The sequence below is a fragment of the Microtus oregoni genome, unplaced genomic scaffold, assembly GCF_018167655.1.
Source record: "Microtus oregoni isolate MIOR12 unplaced genomic scaffold, Mior012 000015F_ref0000493, whole genome shotgun sequence".
Taxonomy (NCBI): Eukaryota; Metazoa; Chordata; class Mammalia; order Rodentia; family Cricetidae; genus Microtus; species Microtus oregoni.
Window position 1 is genome coordinate 8,216,773 of NW_024543074.1, and position 10,118 is coordinate 8,226,890.

Consider the following 10,118-nt stretch of genomic DNA (forward strand, 5'->3'; position numbering starts at 1 on the left):
AGTCACAAGGTAAATTCCGAGTTACAGATTTCAAAGGGCAATCGAAACTCCTTTAAAAAAGTCCTCTGCAAACTTCAGATCCACAGTGACCACAGCAGCACCCACGCACCCCGCGGTCTGCACCGGCTTCCCCTGCAGTGCTACCCCAGGATCGTACGGGCCTGGCCTGGCCGCCCAGGCACGTGCGATTCCACGTGAGCCTCCCGCCCGGAGCGCAGAAGGCCAGTACGCATGCGCCTCCCGCAGCTGAAAGTAGGTCAGGCTCCTCCTCTCACGTGACCCGCTCCCCTTAGCTACCCTCAGCGCCTCGCCGCCAAGGCGCAGCAGCCTGGGTGCCTTCGGCAGCCAACGTGACGGGGCCGGGCGCGGGCGGGCGCGGGCAGGGGCGGGCCGGCCGAGGGAGGATCTGTGGGTTCTCCTTCCTTCCGAGCGCTTGGTCTGGAGTCGGGCGGGCAGAAGCCGATGCAGCACAAGGTAGATAAAGGCGAGTTACAATTGAGTGGGGGAGGAAACTGGGCTAAGAGCTCAGACTGAGTCCACTGTTCTCCACCTTCAAGACATTCTGCAAGCAAAGAGGGAACCTGGGTCACTGTGAAGTGAAAATAATCTCACGAATCCTTTGCAGTCTCAATGTGTACCTGAGGTAACCCAACAGTCCAGTCAACAAACCTCCAAAGAAAATGCAAACGAGGTTAATGGTTCCTGGAGTTTTGCAGGAGTATCTCAGAATCCCCATTTCTAATCTCCCACCCACCAAACCCAGAAAACACTCAGATCCCCTTCTCTATACGAGGTCTTAGGGAAAGGGGATGATAAGCAGAAGCGGTTGTGAACGGGGCTGGGGGTTGAACCTAGCTCTAGGACAGCTGAAGTCAAGCTTTGGATTAACTGATTGCTGCTTCCTCTCCATGATTTCGGACTTGTTGCGTGTTCAATGAATGCACTCCCGAGAGGAGATTGGCAAGCCAAATCAATGGGTTACCATGCAGTAGGTTATAAATCTCTTAACAAGAGGTGTACCCAGGAGTTACATAAGCAGGGGAAGAGGGGCGTCCAAGTGCAGGGGTGGGTACCCTGAGTTTTGAAGGCTAAGTGGGAGTGAGCTGGCAGAGACGCTAGGCAGAGGGGGTGGGAAAGTGTTCCAAACAAAAGGAGCTACTAATAGTTACATAATATTTCCCTGGGGAGTTGTTACTAGAATTGTCTTAGTTATGCACGTGGCTGAGATGTACGTTCTTTATGTGTATGTGAGTCTAAGCTGGTCCATGACAGAATATCAGTGGCCATGATTTTCTTCTTGCTTTTAGGTAATTCCTAGGAGTTAGATTGCTATGAAAAATACAAATATCGTGTAACTTCTTTTTGTCAGGGTTGAAGATGGAGCCCGAGGCATGCACATACTAGGCATCAGTATACCACCTAAGTTTTAATATTTTATAAACACCGTCGAATAGTTTCTTAAGTAGTAACAAGATAGCAAGCATTGAGTATTACTGTTAAATATTAAAACTTAGAATTAATTTTTTGTAAGATATTTATTCACCTGGCGAATTGTCGGTTATTCATTCCAAATCCACCAGAGCTAGCGAGAGTGGCACTTGACTTAGAAGAAGGACGAACATCCCAGTGCGTGCATGTCTGAGTGCTGTGGGCCATCGTTAAGTCTAGTCGGAATTAAGTTCTTAAGTTCGGGAGTTGGAAAAGGTCCAGTCAGTTCATTTGCTCCATACAGGGAAATCACGACTGGGGGAGGGGGGCTGGAAAAGGGGGTAAGGGGGTGTAAGAGGAATGCACTCCTTGCCGCTGTGAACCAAGAGTAACAGACATGACAGATGCCCCCAAGCCAGATCAAGTGACAAGGTGTCTTCGTTCTATTGCTGTGAGGATTGGCTTAAAGGGAGGACTTTTTCCTCTTGGCTTGTCACCTCAGAAGTGTCAGGGCGTGGCAAGAGATGACCTCAAGGTTAGGGATGCCTGAGGGGAATACTGCTCACCTCACCCTGTTAGGGTTGTTAGGGTTAGGACTTAAGTTTGGAAACTAGATGTAAGAATGAGGTTTTCAAGAGTTTTCAAAGGACACCCACCCAATGCTGTAACTGCTTTCCTGTACTTGCTAATAGCCCCTCGGGCTGTCAACCAAGCCATTAGCATAGGACACCTGAAGACAATCCAGTGCTGTTTTAACCCCTTGCTATAAATGTTAAGGAAGCTACAGCAGACCCAAAGGCACCTAGGTAATTTGACCAAAATCATGACTGTGGTGTGCAGGAGGAGGGCTGGGTAAACATCTGGTACTTTCCAAAAGCAGGTATGCCTCCTGTGTTAATCTGCATTGGTACCTGGACAAGGAGATAATGTGGCATTCGACATTTGGAGCAGGGTATGGTGGCTTACATCTCGAACTTCAAAGGAGGAGGCTGAGGCAGGCAGACCTTTATGAGTTCAAGGCCAGCCTGGTCTATGGAGTGAGTCCCAAGGATGGCTAGGGCTACATAGAGAGCCCTCTGTGACAGAGATGACAGTGGCAGCAAAGGAAGAGCCTGCCTTTGAGGGTGTGCTTCTGCCTGCATCACACCCCATCACCAAGGAAAGCTGGAGCAGCTTCAGCCTGTCGTTCACACTACGGCTGTTTTCCTAATACCCACCCTGGGTCTGGTTTGTCCATTCTTCATCAACTTTCAGAAGGGATGGGGAAATCTACCTCCCCTCAGCGGCAGGGCTTGGCATGGACCGAATTAGGATAGCAGGGCAGTGCTATTGCTCTTTGGTTTTCGCTACATCTTTTTTCTTTTATTGCTTTTCATTTTTTTATTGTGACGCCCTTGACCATTTATATCAAATGTTTAATGTTACAGTGCACTATCGTGGCTCAGCGTTCTAAGACAGCTCTCTAGAGATTATTACCTCGTTTGACTGAAACTTCAAGCTCATCCGTTTGCAGCTCCTCCCGACCCTCTTTCAACCCCAAGCGCCCTCCATCCCATGTCAGATGGCGTACAGTCTTAGATACTTCACGGATGGGGAGCCATGCGGTATTCGTCTTTCCGTGAGTAGCTTATTTCATTGAGCATAATGTCCTCAAGGTTCATCTGCATTGTCTCATATGGAAACATTTCCTTCTTGTTAAAGGTTGCAGAGTTCTTCTACTGGATGTTTATGCCTTTTTTCTTCTTCTTCTTTTATCTGCTGGCGGACCATTGACTTGTTTCCGCAGTTCCTGTCTCTCCTCACACACTATCACTCTTCCCGTGAGTGTTTGGAATGGATACAGCAAGGGCTCTTAGAAAAGACTGGCACACATGACGTGTTCAGTGACTAGCAATTGCTGTTGCTGCCACTGTCACCTCATCAGCAGCGGCTGGCATAGGCAGAGGCAGTCCTGGACCTTTCTTTGGTGCTCTTCTTTCCCCTTGCGTGAGGGTGAAGAAGCATGGATAGTTTTTTTTTTTTTTTAGATGTCATCCTCTCACCCTGGGGGAAGGGTAACCAAGCCACTGACCTAATAAACAGAGGGATGGAGAAAGTCACCCCTGGAACAGACGACACTTGCAGACATTTCTGTTGGTTCCGCCAAACACATGCTGTCTATTGTTTCCATCTGTAGAATACATTTATTGTTAATTGCCCACAGAAAATTCACCCTGATGCCATCCAGTGCTCTACCTTTAACCGGGGCACTACATACTAAAACTGGCTTTTTCTTTCTGAGCACAAGCATGGGAGAGTGAATGAAACCTCATCTCCACGCAGATGAATGCACTGTCCAGTGTGCCCATCTCCTGGAGATTGGTAGAACAGAGTGCCATGGAGTCACTGAAACTCACCAGATTTACTAAGTCCCTACCTCCTCAACCACAGAGGAGTAACGAGGACTGCTGAGAGACGCTCTCAAACCAGCCAAACTGTCCAAGAGAGCTACCTAGAAGCGGTAGAGATCATCCAAGTTGCCTGGAAAGGGCTCAGACCAATTGAGCTACCTGCAAAGGCGCTCTCCAGCCAGTAGAGCTGACTGAAGGTAGTCCAGTGTCTCCAGGTTTCCTGCTGTTGTCACCCATGCGGAGGTGATGCAGCTGTCCTGAGTCATTTCTCTAAGTACCCCTCACCCAGACTCCTGTATGTAACCCCAATAAAATTCACTGGCTCACCAAGGTGGACGTTTGTAGTACCCTTACGTTGGTCTGTGATTAGTTCCCTTTCTGGGGTGAGTAGACATCTGGTCATGTCTCCTCAGGAATAGTGTCACACGATGTGGCAAAGCCTTGAACATCTGCATTTAATGACACAGTTGAGCCTATAACATCCAGCAAGATATTAAGGATACAATATGTGTTATTTGATGTCAGACATATTCCTACATATTAACTATCTCTTCTCAGTTTTATTTAGGCTTTGGAGACTGAGAATGGGCTTAGAAAGGTCTCATCTCAGAATAGATCCAGAATGAAAAACAAACAAACAAAAACAGCTTGCGAAGTTGTGGTCAGCCTAGCACCACCACGAAATGTTTCCTGAGCGAGCAATTCATGTTGGCGTCAAATGGAAAGCAAATAGAAAAGGCGTTCTGGAGGTCGTATCTCCTGGTTCCTGTGATGCTACAGGACTTGCCTCAGGATGATTTCCTTTGTCCCCTCTCTCTTAACAGTTCTTAGCCAGTCTGTTGGTGTTTTATTGAGCAGCGGGACCTCAGTTCTGAGCATGTTAAACAACTGTCTGTGTGTGCTTTCCAAGTCCAGCTAAGCAGCATTCCCAAAAGAGAGAAGAATTTGGTTAGTATTTTGACAATGGTCATTGCGTTAGGTAGATCGTAGCATAAGGACAAACTGTGGGACACAGAAATCACTTCCCACTTCGGTCTCAGTTTCTCTGAAAGTAAAATGAAGCAGTTGGAATTGATGGTTTCTAGAGTTGAGCTATTCATCAGATTAGTAAATGAAGAGAAAGCATTAATAAATGCCTGAGGTATTATTCACCCAAACCTTTCCCAGCATGTGAGTGGCCTCTGACCCAAATTCATGACAGACTGTGAATGTGTGTCCCTGAGGATGAGAAGGTCCAGATCTCTCATCCTAGTGCATCTGCTGGTCTTTATTTCGTTGTATAATTCTGTTTTCCTGGAATGAGAGAAGGAAGAATAATTGCTTGTAATGGAAGACAAACAGCCAAGGAAAATAATGTGTTATTGCTAACCACTGTACTGAGGGATACATCCCAGGAAAGGAAAGCTCAGTCTCGGAATCTTAACCAAAGATGGACATCAAAATCACTTGTCAGATATGCTAGATATGCTTGCCTGTGACCCCACTCCTAAAAAATTTGTGACTGGGTAAACCTGGGCTGCAAGGACAGTTCTGCAAATGTGGTGCTGCCTACCGCCAGCTCAGAGCAGGAGTTTCTGTCCAGATCATCATTTCTTCACTTTTATTATGTCAATGCAACGTTCATTCACTCGGTGATTCTAAAACACCATGCCTTTCCCATTATATTATATCTGTAATTAAAAGGTACAAACAACTCAGGGCTGGGACTGTCGCTCAGCAATAGAACACTTACGTCGTGTATGTGAGGCCCTAGGATCAAATCCCAGTACTATCAACAACAGAGGGACGACACATCTTTTGTCCAAAGACGCACAGTAGGACCCTTAGTTGGTTATAAGACATAAAATGAAGCAATTCAGAATTTTTTTTCTGCTGTTGCAAATGCAGTCAGCATCTCTGAAATTATGTGTGATGTTCTCCTACCAAGCTTACACATTCTACGCGACAGCGAACGTTTGTCCTTCACAATAGATGGGGAGCAATATTTGAAACCAGTGCTCTTTGTTAAGTCACCAAGGTACATTCTGGAATTACAGCACTGAAATAACAAGAGGCTTGATCCCATCAACCCTCCTGGAGAGTTTACTTAAGGAAATGGTGTTTGTTTGCTGAACTGTAAATCAAACAGGTTCTAGCTCTCAATTCCTTCAGACTCACATTTCTGTTGCTATATTAAGGAATCAAAAAAAAATAACATAGAAGGAGAGAGAAGGACAAAACACTCTTTAAAACACTGAGAAATGATTCCTTCATCTTCTCCAGAAACCCAACTATTGGAGCAGCAGAGCAAGCAGAAGTTTACCCAAACCAAATGCAGTGGAGTTTGACCTCCAGCTCTCCCTGGTTACACCTAGCCCACATTCATCGTTCCTCTTCTGTTCTGATGTCCAAGCTTCATTGAGCCACCTGCAGATTGGCCATCACCTGACTCCTGGCAGCGTTGCTATGGGACTCATAGGAAGGACATTGTAGATAAAATGCCCAACGCGTATTAGTTATTCTCAAATGATTAAAAGTATCATCATTATTTTCTCACAAAAATCAGGCAGGTGCAAAGAAACCCTGTTTGCTTCTGCTCCTTAGTTTCATCTCAAGGAGATGAATTCAGAAGGAGTAAGACTAAATTTGGAAAGTTCTTAATTGCCTTTTTGTAAATAGAGCATCAACCCTGATGTGCGTGCTTCTCTCTAGATGGAACACAAAATGTTAGCATGTATATGACATTTGCACAGGAATCAAACTAAAGACTCTAAAATGTCTTTGGATAAACCAGTAGCTGTAAACTCGGTTTCATTTGCTATCTGCTGAAGACTCAGATTTGGTGAGTATGGTGGTGCCTGCCTGTGATCATAGAAGATGGAAGGCTGAGACCTGAGACAGGAGAATCCCACGTTTGAAAAGAGTTAAGGTTACATAGAAATGGCCAGAATGACAACAAAGTCAATGGAGATGAGTCGCTGCTTTGATTTGGTTCAGTCCTTTTCTTTTCTTTCTTTCTTTCTTTTTTGTTTTTTTTGTTTTTTTTGTTTTTTTTCGAGACAGGGTTTCTCTGTAGCTTTGGAGCCTGTTCTGGAGCTATCTCTTGTAGACCAGGCTAGCCTCGAACTCACAGAGATCCGCCTGCCTCCAGAGTGCTGGGATTAAAGGCATGCGCGACCACCGCCCGGCTCAGTCGTTTTCTTTATGGGAGAAAGGCCACCCAATAAGAGACATACTTAAAAGACTGCAGGTTCTCTCAGAACCTAATAGTAAATGAAAGGACACTTAGTTGTTGTAAGGGGAGGGGAGAAGAAATTTCAGACCTTTAAAGAATTAACATACTCAGGTCTTGAACTTGCTTGGGAGTGAGTTTATGTATCCATCTTAATGTGTGCAGACAAGAGGAAACAGAAAGGAATAATCGTGACCGTAACATGTGCCAGTTGGAGTGGAGGGAAAACTTGAACTACTTCATGAGTGGAACTTCCACAATGAAGACATAGTTATTATAAATATGTTGCACCAAATAACATGGAAAATATACAAAACATAGCTAACTGGTTGAAATCACTGAGTTACAGGAAGTTTAAATTGAAAATGATTCTTTTTAAAGTATTGATACTTCGAGACAGGGTTTCTCTGTAGCTTTGGAGCCTATTCTGAAGCTCACTGTAGACCAGGCTGGCCTCGAACTCACAGAGTTTCGCCTGCCTCTGCCTCCGGAGTGCTGGGATTAAAGGCGTATACCACCACCACCCAGCATATTGATACATTCTTTAAAAGTTACTGCATCTTAGATTTAAGGAAGAGATTTATCAATGATCAACTGTGGACGCGAAGTTTGTGGCATTTGACTCTTAAGACGGCTTTCCAGGCAGTCTTCTTTGAGGGGAGGGGATCTTTTCTACCATTGGATCACCTTCTAGTCAACATTTATCATGTCTATAAGGTTTTTATTTAAAAAGAATATCTAATAATTATGCAACAAATGATTGCAATCAGACTATCATGAAAGCAGAAATAAACCTCTATTTTGTTCACACTACTATGAATTTGGCAGCCGCATCTATCAGTCAATAGCTCATCACCGCAACAACATACCCTACGTAAACTCTCTCAAATTCTTCTCATGTTTTGGTTAGGATGTCAGAGGTTTCAGCCCATGGTCCTTGGCCTCATCACTGTGATGCTGAGTTAAGGCTCGATAGCATGGTCTGGGATATACGGTGTGTCAAAGCTGCTTGTCGGACAGCAAGGAATGGGGAGGGTATGGGTGGGAACAGAATATCTCTTTCATGGTGTGCCTCCATCAACCTACTTCACTTGACCCCCAATTTGACCCCATCTTCTATATGGCTTAACCCATGACTGTGTCTTCTTCACTTGTCCATGTACCTGTGAGCCTGTTAGAAGATTCACCCGTGGATGAGACGAGATCCATTGTCTGCTTCTCCTGTTGCTCTGATAACATGCTCTGAAAAACAAGTAATTTTAAGGAGAAAGGGTTTAGTTTAGTTCACAGTGTCCATCATTGCAGTGTAATTGAGACAGCAGGGGCTTTAAACAGCTGGTCACATCAAATCCACACTCAGAAACCAGAGAGATGGATCCTCTGCCCAGAGAATAGTCTTGTCCACAATTAAGATGGGTCTTCCCACATCAACTCAGTAATTAAGAACTCCTCCCAGGCATGCCTAGATCACATCTCTCTCGGGTGATTCTAGCTTTGGTCAAGCTGAAAACACTAACCACACAGACATCATGAGCCAAGTATTTCCCCAAAGCCCCATTGCTGCACTGAAGATTGAGCCTTTAGCACGGGAGTCTTTGGAAGACATTTTGTAGCCAAACCACAGCATGGTGAAAGCAGCCAAATTTATATTCTATTATTACTTTGCATTGTGCAACTTCCCTTCTAAGAATTACGGCATTTACATTACATTTTATGACGACCATTAAAACGTTCCAATTTTATTTTAGGTTTAATAAGTGTTAGTGCTCGCTGGTAACACAGATATACACTTCAGCATCACACACTCCAACCGTGCACAGAGACCCTACGAATACAGGTCGCAGGAGTGGGGCACTTCCCAAATTCCTAGGTGGTTGAGTGATAATTTGACTGACTCTAGGCTCACACTTAAATCTCTAGAGACAGCCTCTGGTCTTTTCTACTCTTCTACTAGGTCTTTAGAAGAACAAGGTAAAAAATATATGTGACAATGTTGGTCATTATTTAACCATCTTCAAAGAGTATCATAAACTCTGCAATGTGTAGAATCCTGATGATCCCCTTTTCTTACGCTGTCATTTAATTTAATTTATATTCTGTTATCACCTTTAAAAGAATTAACTATCTTGTTTGTTTGTTCATGTAGCCCAGGCTGGCCTCAAACTCCTCGTGGAGCAGAGACTACATTTGTATCCTCAGTCTGTCCCGCTCCACCTTTAAGATGCTAGGGTTACAGGCATGCACCACCATGCCTGGTAGCTCAGCTGTCTCAATGCATTCATCCATTCAGCAAATATTCAATAAAGTTGGCTTCTGCTCTGCATATGCCCAGGTGTCAAGCACCACTCAACAGGCTAAGACTAGAGTAATGAACAGGATAGGACATTTCCACTCCACGGATCATGCCTGTTAGTGGAAGCGACAGAAAATAATTAAGCAAACAGAAACTAAACAAGGTCACGTTGGATAGAGACGCGTTCCAGGAAGAGAATCCTGGGCGATGAGGCAATGGTCTGACTGCCACCAAGCAGTGGATCAAAAGGATGTGCCGAGGTTTCAGCAGAACCATGAGAGACTCCAAGAAGCTGTTCGCTCGCTCAGACTGTCTTTCTCCATCACACTCTGTGTCCAGCCCCTTGAAAGTCCTGCTGAGGGATTCGAAAAAGCGATTTACAAAATGCATCCTCAGTCACACCACTTCTCACCCTGTTAGCTGTCACACACGTGACCCAGCAACCGCTATCTCACTTCCTCTTTGCTTTCATGACTGTGCCTCCCTCTCGAGCTCCCTTCCTACCCAGTATCCACAGGACTTCTGAAAGATACGTCAAATCATGCCACTGCCTTGAGCGTAGCCTGGCAATGGCTTTCGATGACAGGGAGTTATCTTCCCATATTGCTTTCTCTTTCAGTAATGAAATCAGCCAGCTTAAGCTGGACACATTTCTCATCTACCTATGTCGTCAGCTTTGGCCATGTCACTGAAGTCTGGCTAATGAATAGAGAGATCATGAAGAGAAGGACTGCGAACAGTTTCGAGGCTGTGCTTGTCCCCCTCTCTTCCCTCTGTTGTTGGCTGCGGTGAGAAC